Here is a 15,061-nt window from a genome sequence, read left to right on the forward strand (position 1 = left end):
ATACTTACTATTATTAAAACTTGTTTTAATTAAACTCAAAGCCATTTTACTGAATTTTAATATACTGAGCATCCTTTGATTTCTATAGCAATTTTTTTTTATAACTTAAATTGGTATTGAATTTGTTTTGCCATTGTGTACAATATATATCCTACCGTCGAAACATTATCCCCGCGTGTTATTAACAACTGCAGTAAAAACAACGTAAGGAAATACTGTACAACTTGAAATTCACCAAAAAACAGTTAAATGGAAATAAAAATAAAATAAGGGATGGGGGGGGGATAGGGGGCAGGAAGGGGAGTTGAGGTACGGACCGGGCACGGGAACACTCCTCTGCCGCTCCTCTGCCGCTCCTCCATGTTGTTGTCCATGCTACTTTCTGTCTCCTTTATAAGAGGTATTTAACCCCTTTGACGCATGTCCCTTCTCTCTGTTCTAACAGGATAAATTGTTGCTTATGGACATACCACTTCCCGCTCCAATCTATAGCAGGTTTTAACACATCTCCCCAGCTGTGCAAGATCTTTGTAGCACTTTCCGGTTTGTGATAATTTGTTGCCAATATTCCCAGCACTTTGCACTGCAAACTATAACAATAGATAATGTTACATTAGTCATATAAGAATACATTGTAGTTGCTGAATTACACTGGCTGAAGGATTGATTGAAATTGAAATGCAGCCATTTAGTGAACCCTGAAAGAAGGATTGTTACTGATCGATCACACTGCCGGTGCACTGCTCATTAACAAAAAGAGTTGCTGGGACATACTGACCAAAAATGTATTCAATGTTAAAAAAAAACATACAACAAAGTACTAGCACATGCACTCTGACGCGTTTCACACGCAGGGTACTTTATCAAAGAGTAACAAGTGATCACACTATGTGCCCTGATATAGCACCTCCTTTAGAGTCAATCCCGATCGGACCAATCCGGTGAGTAATCAACCCCAAAGCCAGGTGATGATATGTAAATAGCAGGGAGTATACCAAGAAACACACTTTGCAGATAAACTTTGTATCATCATAACATTTGTATCTATAAACTTAGTACCTCATATAGAATATTACTGATAATGAAATAGCAGCAAAAATGAATAACTATATTGCAAGATGTAAACCCACACTATAAACAAAAAGCCGTATACATAATGCTTGCTAAAACCAAGTCTATAGAGAATTCAAAAAGAAATCAATCGTCAAAACAAAGTTTAAACCTAGTAGTACTGTATTGCGAAAAATCATCATGTATAATTGAATATATAAAATATATATTGAAAAATATAGTGAAATTCTTATAGGTCAAAATTAAAGAGAATGAGATAATATAATGTAATAATAATAAACCTAAATCTATGTTGACTATAAACATCAAAAGAATATGTCAAACAAAGACATATTATAACACTATACATATCATATGCATGTACATATCATTCTCCTCCCCTGGCACTCACTGATGAACTTGTCCAGTTCATTTTCAGTTCAGTTATAGTTTAATTACAGTTTATTTATAGGTTATTTATTGATTCATATATTGTTATATGTCTTTGTTTGATATATTCTTTTGATGTTTTGATCCATCTTGAATCTGTCTGCATACTGCATACTGCCTACTGCCTACTCTTCTGCACAGCAGACATGTTATGCAAAAATATATGCAAACAAGTGACTTTGGCTCCTGTATTTTCATACAATTTGAATAATTTCTGTGACACTTGCTGAGTTTCAGATTTCTTCAATGCTCTCTTTCTCCACCTATCAATGACTTTTTCAGCACTTTAGAATTCTATTGCCTTGCCGTGACTGTAAAGTGTCTGTCTTACTTGACAAGGTATATAGAACATGATTAAAGGTGTTACTCAAAGCTAAACCTTGTGAGGAGTCATCAGTTTTTTTTGCATGTATGTATGTATGTATGTATGTATGTATGTATGTATGTATGTACGTACGTATGTACGTATATATGTATATATATTTTTTTATTTGTTATTTTTTTATTAATATAGCATCAATAATGTAAACAGCACTAAATTGATTACAGATAAGAATGAAGGTATTGGACATTAAACTGAATACATTCCTGAATCATTTAATAATCTTCTTGTTGAGCCTACTCCCTGTTTTATTCCATGTCCCCAGATTGGCTCCTGTCTGGAAACACAAGCCTTCAAAACTACATGTCTAGGATCCTATGTCTAGCAGAACTAGAATACAAGGACTGAAGCAAAATCTCATGGTACTTGGAGTCAAGTTGGTAATAGTCCTTGCTTACACAGCACATACCCATTCTGTGATCTATTGTCATTAAGTGTCAAGTCATCTATGAGGGGGTGATGGTCTTTTTTACACTCTTGACAGCAAATGCCAATATTAGGAAACATTTCCCATTAGATAGAATCTGTCTAAATTAAGGAATGTGAAATCAGTCTCTATGGATGGCATCTTTAACAGATATCTACTTAAAAAAAACAAAAAACCTTAACATTACCCAGCATTCAACCTGGCTTCTGATCTTCTTAGGTGTGACTCGTCTTACCTTGAGATTAGCAATGTTTTTCTGCACATTCCTCATTGCCAGAAGGGACTTCTGTGTTGAACATTTCCTTACTACTACTTTTCTGAGGTGTCCATATAACACCTCTGGCTGGATTTATCTGAAGCCTTTGATCTTAGGCATCAAATGTCAAACGTTTAGGCTGAGTTCCCGTGGTCATGGCGGCACGCGCGCCACTCACCACAGCACAGCCCTCTATGGGGCAGGCCCCAGTAGCTGTGTGCGTGTGGGCGTGCAAAGCGCTGTGACGCGTACGCTGGCAGGGAAGACAAGAATTTTGTCTTCCCGTGCTGCGACGCGGTCACATTGTCGGCGCGCATCTAATGGCGGGGCAGATAAACCCTGTCATGGCCGCGCCCCCGTCATGGCCCCCCTACCCCGCGCTCCCCTACAGATCGCCGATCGCAGCTGTAGTCTCTGCACCCACCGCCATGCTGCCAGGCGCGCGTGCAGTAGGGAGGACTGGGGCCGCAGCCTAAGGGCTGTTATATACAGCATGCGGCCGTGCGTGCCTATGCGAACGCGCGTGCACCTGCCGCATGCTTTTCATGTTTATAGAGCAGGGAGCTGTGTGTGTGTGTATGTGTGTGTGTATATGCAAGTATATGTGTGTGCATGGGTAGTGTGAGTGAAAGGAAGACCTAAGCAAGATTTTTTAAAGAAAAAAAAAAAGTTTAATAAATATTTTTTTTTTGTTCCGCAATCGCAAACACACACACACACACACACACACACACACACACACACACACACACACACACACACACACACACACACACACACACACACACACACACACACACACACACACACACACACACACACACACACACACACACACGAGAGCCGGTAGCAGCGCGAAAAGATGAATTTCTTCATCTTCGCCGCTGTCTGTCGGCTCCCTGCCGCGCGCGCGCGCGGCCCTTCTATAGAAAGGCTGACTAATGTCAGCCACCTAAAATTTCGCGCGCACGGCGTATAGAACGTGCCTAAGTGTTAGCAGTGGTCTTCTTGGATCTGTGCAGGCTTGCCATTGTAGTTGTTGTCAGTATAGTAACCATCCAGCAGTTCCAAGAAAGAGGGGGGGGGGAGCAGAGAGTGAAAGGTAGCTGGAGATCACAATGAAATCCCAGTGTTAAAGCAACTGGTAATAAAGAACGAGCTCTAAAGAGAAGGGACAGAGGACTATCATAAAGAAAAAACAAAAATGAGGCTATTTTGAAAGACGACTAAATGATGGCAGTGTGTTGAGTACTGAATCTGTAGAGATTTAAAGACTGACACAAAAGTTAACCTTTATTTATCGTGAGGTAATACACTGTCCGCAAGAAGAATATCTGCAAGTGAGAGGGTGGAGTCCTATGAATACTCCCAGACAGGAGACGCCAAAGTATTGCATTCAATGAAAGTGACACTTGAAGATGGGAGGATTTTAAGTCTGAACAACAGAGACGCAATGCCATTTGTTCTTAATCATGCTGTATTTAATTATTTAATCACCATATATAATTTGTATCACGACACTAAGTCAACAAAGTAAGAGCAATTGAGTTTAAGGACCTACACCTATGTTATGAGTCAAACCAGCACCCTTGGAGTTAAACTGACGATTCTACAGTGTATATAAGACTGCTGCTACCCTTTGCCTATACACGTCACTGAGGAAGCATTGGCGAAACGCGTTTGACGTTTTTTGGCCATTACAAGCCACCGTAGTGAGGACTTGACTCCCCTGTACTATCTGGCTCGGCGATCCCGCCGTCTGCGCATGCGCATGCGCACCGGAGCAGGGAGCTGAAATCTGTATGCTGTGTATGCTGAGGGACAGGCCGTTTTTGAGGAGGACATAGCCTGTGCACGGGCTTTTGGAAACTCTCAATCCCAGCCACCCGAAGTGAAGATCAACACAGCAACCATCTGCCAACAGGGAAACAGCCAGGACAAAGCAGCCCAACCCAGGAAGGGATCCGTTGTGGAGTCTGACAGCATCTTCTCTCTATGCCTGAAATTATCGGCCGCTTGTAAGTGTTCAATCTCTTTTTTTCCATTGTTAATAAACTGTATTGCACTATTTTTTCCCTTTATTTTTTGCTAAGGAGGATACCAGGAGGTTTTTCCTCACCCTCAACAACACGCAGCTATATAAGGAGAAGAGTAGAAGAATTCAAGATATTAGATATTTTTGATGTAAGTGTGTCTCCTTTATGTAGCAGTATCGTTCAATCTCTATTGATCCCCCAACACCCCTACTCCCCCCCCTCCTTCCCTCCCCAATTAAACGAAGAGCTGTGTATAATCACTGTATTGGTCCCTTACTGTGGTCCCCTCTCTTCTCTCCCTCACTTATATGCCTTAAACGCCGTGGAGCCACAAGCAGAGTAACGCGCCGGAGGACCCCCCTTTTTTTCTACAGGTATGACCGCACCACAAACAGCAGTAACCAGTAGTACATCTTCCAGAGAGGGGGGGAAACTGTGTTACAATTGGAGGCGCTGCTGAGATGGCAGCAGCAGGGCAGGCTTATAAGGACTTTACATTGGCAAGCAGCAGTAGATGCAGCAGATATTAAAAGAGGCTGGGGTTGGGCTCCTGATGCTACCCCAGGGACCCCGGGCACCCATTTTGTGTTAAGGAAGGGGGGGGGGGGGGAGTCTCTCTCTGAGGCGACACCAGGGAGGGGGCTGCCTAGACCCATACCCAAGACAGAACTTTGTTGGGGCAATCCCCCCCGATGGGATGTTACCAGAGAGCGCTGTTATCTTCATCGTATCCAAGACAGGCCCAGGACAACCCTTACCACGCACCATGAGGAACCCTGGGTACCTATGCACGATGTACTGTGCAATGTTGGGGTGACCCTCCGTGGGCATGTTACCGGGGAGCACTGTTACCCTTCATCAACCACTGGAAAATGGGCCAGGGCCTTCACAGTGTACCGTGAGGACCCTTGGGTACCAATGCACTCAGACTGTGTTTAAGGGACGGGACCTTTCAGGCTCTGGGGTAACCCGTGCACCATGCACGACATACTGTGCAAGTTGGGGGCACACCCGGTGGAAATGTATCCCGGGAGCGTGAACCCCATACCTGTTCTACAAGGGACGGGCCTCTCACAACGTACCGTGGGGGACCTTGTGCACCTTTATATTTTCTGGACTGTGCAGCAGTCTACAATGTGAGAAACGGACCCCTGAGGCGTCACCAGGGACCCTGTGTACTTAATCTTTCCAGTATTGTGCTGTGGGCTCCAAATGGCATCCACCGCTGCGGCAGTTTGCTGTTTTGGATGCGACACTGTGGACAGCAAGTCTTGTTACATCTGCGGCCGATGCATAAAATTTGTAGTAAATACCGATAACGCCAAATGGTTTTTTTTTTTATTGACCATTGGCGCATCTAGGGCTATGTTTCAAGGCAAAACAGTGCAACTCTGGGTCAAAAAAATAGGACTTATAAGTTTGATACACGGCACCCTTGTTGTGAGCGCTGCTTTGTGTTTGTCCGTTCAGTTTGTCAGCTCTCGCTTCTGGTCACTTATCAGCATTTCCAGGGCTAGTCCTAACATACATTTATTTTACCCGACATAGAGCTATATATATATTTTTATTTTTGCATTACTTAAAGTAGTTTTTCACATCGAATTTTTTTTTTATTTGCAGCTTTTTCAGTTCCAATGTGTTATCTGCTTTTAGTCTATGTTCAAGAAAGCAACAGCATGACATATTTGTCTTCTCTATGTCAGTGAACTGGAGCTTGTAGAAATGGATAGAGGAGGCTATACCGTGCCAAGCAGACAATCACGTCATGCTACTCACATAGCTAATGACTTTTCCTTTGAACCTCTGAACAGACTTGCACAATTGTCTCATTTGTTTTATTTGGAAGCGTGATGCATAAAACAGAATACTTGCTTGTTTATATGTTTTCACTCACACAACCACCCCTGAGTGATATACATAAAGTGAGGGCTGCCAACCAGACAGGGGAGGGAGAGCCGGGCCTAAGTGTCTTGGGCCCGACAGCTACGGGAGGCCACGGGCCCCACCCGGCCGGCGCTGGAAACTGGAGCCGACCAGAGGTTGGGCCCAACTTCTACATCCGTCTGCCAGTCCTTTGGTCGCTGCCGGGCCCAGCTCTCCCCATCTCCTGCGGGCCTCTCCCATGCACTGGGCCTCTCTCTTTCCCAGTTTCCGGCATGCACCGGCAGTAGAGGCCCAGCACGTGGAAGAGGCAGGCCCGGCACGTGGAAGAGGCAGGCCCGGCACGTGGAAGAGGCAGGCCCGGCACGTGGAAGAGGCAGCTCTCGCACGTGGAAGAGGCAGGCCCGGCAGGAGTCCTGGCGTGTGAGAGACGCCCGCAACAGCTGGGAAGAGCCGGGGCACCAGAGGCCTGAGACCACTAACATGGTAAGTGTTTGTGTGTGTTTGTATTTTATTTTGTGCGTGTTTATTTTTTGTTTGTGTGGAGGGGGGTATTGTATTTGGTGTGTGTATGTGTAGGTATTGTATTTGGTGTGTGGTAAGGGGGTTGGGGGGATTGTGCATGTGTGGCTGAGGGGGAGGGGAGAATGAGGTAGCAGGATTGAGTGCGAGGGGTTTAATTAAGTAATAGCGGAGAGGGGGTGGAAGAGGGAGGTGGGGGAGTGAGAGAGTGAGAAAGAGAGGGGGGAAAGTGAGAGAAATACATGGGGAAGGGGGGGGGGGGGAATAGAGAAGGTGGTGTGAAAGAGTGGGGGGGGGGGAGTGGGGGCTCGCATGGCCACTAACAGCTGGTCAAAACTCTAATCCTTTGCCCTGGAAAATCTGTTGGCGGCCCTGCATAAAGTGCATACATAAATAACAATATATTATTGAAGTAGGACATTTATTTATGTTTTTCTGAAATCTTTTTAATGGTTAACACAATTTGACACTAACAAGACAAGCCCCCCTTCACCAGGGCAGAGACGCCTCAATGTCTTGCGTTGTAAAGTGGGTTTCAGGACCTGTGATAGCTCTTTGGATGACACAGGGAAATGGAACACTTCCGTCCCCCGTGAGTTGGTGTTAATCACGGGGATAGTTCCTGTGTAATGATGCTCACTCACCCTACCGATATTAGCTGGCTGTATGCAGTACGGAAAAAATAACACCATGTACACAACGTATGCTGTTTAAAAATACGCATTTTAGATATATTTGCATTTCAGGCAGGTCAAATGGGAAAATCTAATGTCTAAATATATACAACTAATAATAATAGTAAACTGTGCTTTAAGTATTAGCCATCAGACAAGTCATGTCGATGCAAATGGTATTTATCAGATTATAAACTTATGCCACAAACTTAAAATATGTATGTGCTTTTTGTGCTCTGTTCATGTAATATTGAGGCAAATTGACTTGCAAGAGTACAAACCAAACTAATACAGTATGCATAACACTATCGTCCAAGTAATTATAGTATTGTGACTTTCCCCTGACCTTTCCTGCCCCATAGCTATATAGTGTATAGAACAAGCTCAGTTGGTGAACGACATTATGTTGGACTCTATGAACAGCTGAGGCAGGCTTAGTTCCAATATGACTCATCTGTACTTTAACATTGAACGTTATGCCTTTATATGGAATTTAAAAAAAAATACTGGCAAATGAATCTTCCATTACCCCACACATGCAGTGATTACACATTCAATCTGGTCACATGCATCTGAAACCTACAGTACAGCACACATCCATTCTCACCAGATGCATGACCTCAACAGTAAAAGGAAACCATTAACTCTCTTCGCCACACTTGCGTAAACAACAAGATAAAACATTAAGAACATCACATGAAGCCACTTTAGACCATCTCAAGGCTAATGCACTGAAGCTGGATGAAATATGGGGAAATCACTTTATCTTCTGGAGTCTCAGGCAGATACTATCAGCCTTTAGTACATATAACAAATGACTGCTCCCAGATTCCTATATAGCCAATACTGTACACTAGGAAAGTGATCTGTGCAGGTGGAGAAAGTGGGAATATTTAAGCTTTTAACCTCCAATTTAAACATTATCAAACACTCCGAATCAACATACCTATTCATTTTAACATAGAGTTCAACCCCCTTATAACGCTGTGCTTGGGGTCCAAAGAATCACATCGCGCTATACGCGGATCGCGTTAGAAATAATGTTCAATTGTATGCATTGTACAATAAAGTATTTAAGACACCAATAATCGTGTTGTAAAGTATTCATAAATACGGAAATTGGGAGCCACGCGTACATCGCGTTATAACGGGGTTGAGCTGTATTAAGCTGCTCACCTTTCGGCTCTTAAATCACAGAGGTGTGCCCTACATTCTGTTAGAGCGTCGCCGTGTAGAAATTAACAGCTGCTAACTGCTTGTCCAACTGGTTTGTGGTTTAAAAATAAATAAATAAGGGTCATACACTATAAATGAGATAGAAACACAAGAAGGAAAAGCGCACAGCTCTCATAGTGAAGTATTTCAGAAATATATTAGGTACAAAAAGGAGAGTATCGCATGTACAAAAAGAGAGATAACATCAAGTGCATTGTAAATGTGCGGAAATCGTAGACAGACCCTTGTAAAATGAGTGAGCTTTAAAACAGGGAGTAGGGGTCGCTAACCTCCAAATTGCTTTGTCAACTGAAATTAACAAACACACAGCCCCTGTAAGCTCAGAATCCAAATCCACCAGATCATATATAGTGTCAAAAAGAATGCTACTAGGATTGTGACTTCATGTATAGAACAAAAGACAAAAAGGCCCAGTGCTACATCTAACTTGATATGTTATATCGTTAAATTCTTATCTGTAAGCCAATGGTCAACTAAGACTATCACAGACAAGGTTTGACCAGCCGAAAAAGCAGAGCAAGTACAGAAGAAATGTCACATGGATTTGTAAATCAAATGTGCCCCTAACTATTGGAGGTACTAGATGTACAAGCCAATACATTAAAAGGAACCCATTAAAATGACTTCCTTAACTTAATTTGGGGAAAATTATTTATATATATATCTATATATATCTAATCAAAAAATAAATAGATGATACCGTTCTGTGGCTAACGAAATGCTTTTATTTGTGCGAGCTTTCGAGATACTCTGATCTCTTCTTCCGGTGATGTTACAATGAATGAAGCAAGCAAAAGGTATACTTAAAAACAGTGTCTCTTGGAATGTTATCTGTGCTTGTCCTACCCCCGGTGTGGATGTGTTTTATGGCTAGAGGTGTCAAAAGGTTCCTGAAAGCAAGTGATGTAAGAGTGTGTGTGTGTGTGTGTATATCTGTGTGAATATAAATGAATGGAGAGCCCACAGTATATACAGTGCTTTACAAAAGGTGTGTGTGGAGTGGGAGTGGATATAAATGGTGTGGGTAGATGTGGAAATGTGAGAGATTGAAGCACAACTAAAAGTGTGTGTGGATACTATGTGGTCCCTATTGGTGTAGAGGGATGGAAAAATAGGGAGTATTAGTATGTGTAAGAGACAGCTGTGTGTGCATACATATAGCACAGCATGTACAGACATGGCCTTTAGCGCTCATGGGAAGAGAGTTCACTTGTGTCAGTAATGACTCATAAAATTTCGATCTCTGTTTAGGCCACCGCTAAGTGTCCCGAACAGTTGCATAAATTTGTATTCATGCAACTGTCTCTCTTTCGGTGTTTTAAGATTACCTTTGAGTATGGCAACCCTCAGATCGTTCATCTTATGGCCAGAGTCAGAGAAATGTTCGCCAACAGGACTGTCTCTTGTTCCGCGTGTGATGCTGTGGCGATGCAGGTTCATTCTCTTGTTTTGCCCCTGCCCTGTCTCACCTATGTAGTAGCAGCCCCCTGGGCATTTCATGCACATGATGAGGTACACGACATTGCTGGAGGAACAGGTGAACCTTCCTCTGATTTTGTATTCCCGATTCCTGTGTGGTATTTGTATTGTGTCCGCTGTGTAGAGCATTGCGCAGGTTTTGCATCTTGGGTCCTGGCATGGTTGCGTCCCGCATTCAAGGAAGGACAAGCACAGATAACATTCCAAGAGACACTGTTTTTAAGTATACCTTTTGCTTGCTTCATTCATTGTAACATCGCCGGAAGAAGAGATCAGTGTATCTCGAAAGCTCGCACAAATAAAAGCATTTCGTTAGCCACAGAACGGTATCATCTATTTATTTTTTGATTTGAAGCTCGGCTAACACGGTACTGATACCTCTACATGGATATATATATATATATATATATCCATGTAGAGGTATCAGTACCGTGTTAGCCGAGCTTCAATAATCAAAAAATAAATAGATGATACCGTTCTGTGGCTAACGAAATGCTTTTATTTGTGCGAGCTTTCGAGATACACTGATCTCTTCTTCCGGCGATGTTACAATGAATGAAGCAAGGATAACTTGAAAACAGTGTCTCTTGGAATGTTATCTGTGCTTCTCCTTCCCCCGGTGTGGATGTGTTTTATGGCTAGAGGTGTCAAAGGGTAACTGAAAGCAAGTGAAGAAAGAGTGTGTATGTGTATCAGTGTGAATAAAAATGAATGGAGAGCCCACAGTATAAACAGTGCTCTACACAAGGTGTGTGTGGAGTGAGAGGGATATAAATGGTGTGGGTGGGTGTGGAAATGTGAGAGTTTGTAGCACAACTAAAAGTGTGTGTGGATACTATGTGGTCCCTATTGGTGTATATGGATGGAAAAATAAGGAGTATTAGTATGTGTGAGAGACAGCTGTGTGTGCATACATATAGCACAGTATGTACAGACATGGCCTTTAGCGCTCATGGGAAGAGAGTTCGCTAGTGTCAGTAATGACTCATAAAATTTCGATCTCTGTCGCTAAAGGCCATGTCTGTACATACTGTGCTATATGTATGCACACACAGCTGTCTCTCACACATACTAATACTCCTTATTTTTCCATCCATATACACCAATAGGGACCACATAGTATCCACACACACTTTTAGTTGTGCTACAAACTCTCACATTTCCACACCCACCCACACCATTTATATCCCTCTCACTCCACACACACCTTGTGTAGAGCACTGTTTATACTGTGGGCTCTCCATTCATTTTTATTCACACTGATACACATACACACTCTTTCTTCACTTGCTTTCAGTTACCCTTTGACACCTCTAGCCATAAAACACATCCACACCGGGGGAAGGAGAAGCACAGATAACATTCCAAGAGACACTGTTTTCAAGTTATCCTTGCTTCATTCATTGTAACATCGCCGGAAGAAGAGATCAGTGTATCTCGAAAGCTCGCACAAATAAAAGCATTTCGTTAGCCACAGAACGGTATCATCTATTTATTTTTTGATTATATATATATATACACACCTCATAAATAAACCTTGCCCCCTTGCAGAAGCACTTACCAGAACACCTTCACGTCTCTGTACATTTCTTCTACTTACCAAATAGATTGTAAGCTCTTCGGGCAGGGACTCTTTTTCCTAAATGTCACTTATGTCAGAAGCACTTCTTCCCATTATGTGTTATTTGTATTATTTGTTATTTATATGATTATCACATGTATTACTGCTGTGAAGCGCTATGTACATGAAGGGCGCTATATAAATAAAGATATACATACATACAGTCAGTGCCGCTGACAGGGGGGGAGAACCGGGGCAGTTAACCTGGGCTCGGAGGCTGCGTGGGGCTCGGCCGGCCGGCACCGACAGTTGGACCTGACCTCGGCCGGGCTCCAGCTGTCCCAGCACCGCTCCGTGTCTGGTTGCCAAGCCCCAGATTTCCTCCCCCACTGCAGTATGCGCCTCCCGCTGTTGTCGCGGCCTCCTATGCAGGCCCCGCCCCTGCCCAATGTGCAGCGGCGGAGGGGATGTGAGGTACAAGTGGGAGGGGATGTGAGGTACAAGTGGGAGGGGATGTGAGGTACAAGTGGGGGGTGAGATACAAGTGGGGGGGAGATGTGAGGTACAAGTGGGGGGTGAGGTACAAGTGGGGGGGTGAGGTACAAGTGGGGGGGTGATGTCAGATACAAGGGTGTGTGTTGCATTTTGTGGGAGTGGGGGTAATTATTGTGGGGGAGATTGAGGGAGTGGGATTGAATGAAAAGGTGGTAACTAAGTGATAGCGGAGAGAGGGGGTGGAAGGAGATGGGGGAGAGAAATACACGTGGAGAGGGGAAAATAGAGGAGGTGGGGGCTTGCAAGGCCGCCAACACGTGGGGGGAGGGGGCAGGTGTAAACTCTGGTCCTGGGCCCCATGAAATCTGTTGGTGGCCCTGCATACAGTAATACCCTTAAAAAATAGTAATAATACCCCATATTGCCACAAAACATCAAACAAAGAAGACAGCAAATGACTCTGAGCGGGGCCGGTCTTAGGCTTTGCAGGGCCCAAGGCGGCACGCTGGCAGCAGGGACTCCCGTATTTTTATATATTATGAAAGGGGGGGGCACTTACCAGGACGACTAGCAGCCCCCCTCCGCCAGCATCACAGTGTCATAATGTCAATGCAATGCTACAAGAGACGGCCTGCTCCAGAAAAGGTGAGGAGAAAACACACCCAGACGCCACCTCTCTGCTGGTCCAGCCAAGTGCGCCCTTGTCTGCCTTCTCATGTCGACACCAGGATCCTTCTGACTGGAGGAGGGGGGCCTCACGCTCCCTCCTCCAGCTCCTTCCTCCCATCGGGTGAAAGTTGGATCCCAGCGCCGACAGGAGGGAGAGGACAGGCTGGAGTCCCCAAAGGCACGGGCTTAAGGTGACCATCTGGCCCTCACTCCACGAGCATGATCCAGATAGCTCAATAGTGGGATTATCTGTGTCATGATTCCCTCTCGCAGTACTTCTCGCAGACCTTAAGGCCTCGTTCAGGGTGCCAGCTGCAGGACTCGGAGGGAGGGCGTGAGGGAGGCAGTGCTGCAGTTTGCTGGGCGATCTGTGTTTATCCCCCAGCAGACTTTTCAGCGTTGGGGAGGGGGCGGGGTTACACACAGCAGGGTAAGTATCCAAGTTGCAGTCATGAAATCATTCTGAAGAATGATTTCATTGGCTGCCTTGGTCCCTGTGACGCTGCTGCAGCTCCAAAAAACGAAATTTTCGTTTATTGAAACTGTAGTCAGCTTCAACTCGTGGCTTCGGAGACAGGGCGGTTGCTACCCTGAAAACCAGTATTCAAATTGAATACTTTGTTTCTCACGGCAGCACGCACGGCAGCACGCCCTCCCTCCGAAGCCAGCACCCTGAACGAGGCCTTAGGGGCACACAGAGGCGTTAGGCTCAGACTTTGGGCTAGTTACAACCAGAACTTTCCACAAGGTCAGCTGCGAACTTAGTTTGGGTATGAAACCCCACCCAGTCTGTCAGTTACTTTGCTCGTCACACTTTCTGTTTTACAGGTCAGGGTTTCCTTTGTTCCTTAGCGTTGTGTCTTTCCCTGTTTCCCCTACATTTACCTTCTAGTTCTACAGATCTACAGGTAACTTCTTGTCTTTGTCTTGCATTCCCTTTGTCCCCTGTTTATAATTTGTTTCCATGCTACTATTGCTTTTGCAATTAGCAGTGCAAAGTTTACAGCTAACTTTAGTTTGTTTAGTTTAGTGGTTTTCAACTTTTGAAGTTAAATTTCTTAGCTGACGGTGGCACTAAACAAAATCTCATAGGGTAAAATAGGTTTCAGTGTGACACACTGTGAAACGGAAGTAACATACTGGACATGGGCAGACTGGAGCTGCAGAAGTGTTCACATGTTGTCAACAACATTGTCAGCTAACACTGTTAGCGCATGCGTCATGGAGCCGACATACCATATCTGCACACAGTAACACACCAGGTATGCGAAGACGAACCACCAACAGCTACGCATGCGCAGATAAGGTCATAGCTAATACACCAGCACAAGTGTAAAGCCAACAGCATGTTAGACCTATCCAGCGCTTGCACACAGGCCCTCAATGATGGCTGCAAATACAGAAGTGCAAATAGCTAACATTTTGTCATTGAAATAGTATTATAATGTTTATGATTATCATTGAATAAAACACTTTAGAAATTTCTGCAGAAAAAAACTCCAACGTAAAAGTCTTTCATTCAAGAAAATCATAAAAAGCAAATTACAATTTCAGTGCCAAAACGCTAAGTTTCACTTACAACGCACGTTCTTGGCACACACAGCCTTTTTCTTTTCTCGGGGCACCCCTAACCACAGTGCTCAGTTGCTGAGGCACCCCTTAAACAGGACAGGGTCACAGAAAACACAGAATAGAGAGAGTCACAGGAGACAGAGACAGATAGTCAGAAGGGGCAGGGGAGTCAGAAGGGGCACTGGAAGCACATGGGGCACAGAGTCACAGAACACACACCCAGGGTTCCTGACACCTTCTCCTGATTGGCTGCTGCTGGGTAATGCAGCCAATCAGGATAGCAGAAACTGCCCTGCTCTGGGAGATCGAGGAAATCCCACGGCACCCTTTTGATCCATTCACGGAACCCCAGAGGGCGCGGGAAACACTAG

Source organism: Ascaphus truei, chromosome 5 (genome assembly GCF_040206685.1).
Source record: "Ascaphus truei isolate aAscTru1 chromosome 5, aAscTru1.hap1, whole genome shotgun sequence".
Taxonomy (NCBI): Eukaryota; Metazoa; Chordata; class Amphibia; order Anura; family Ascaphidae; genus Ascaphus; species Ascaphus truei.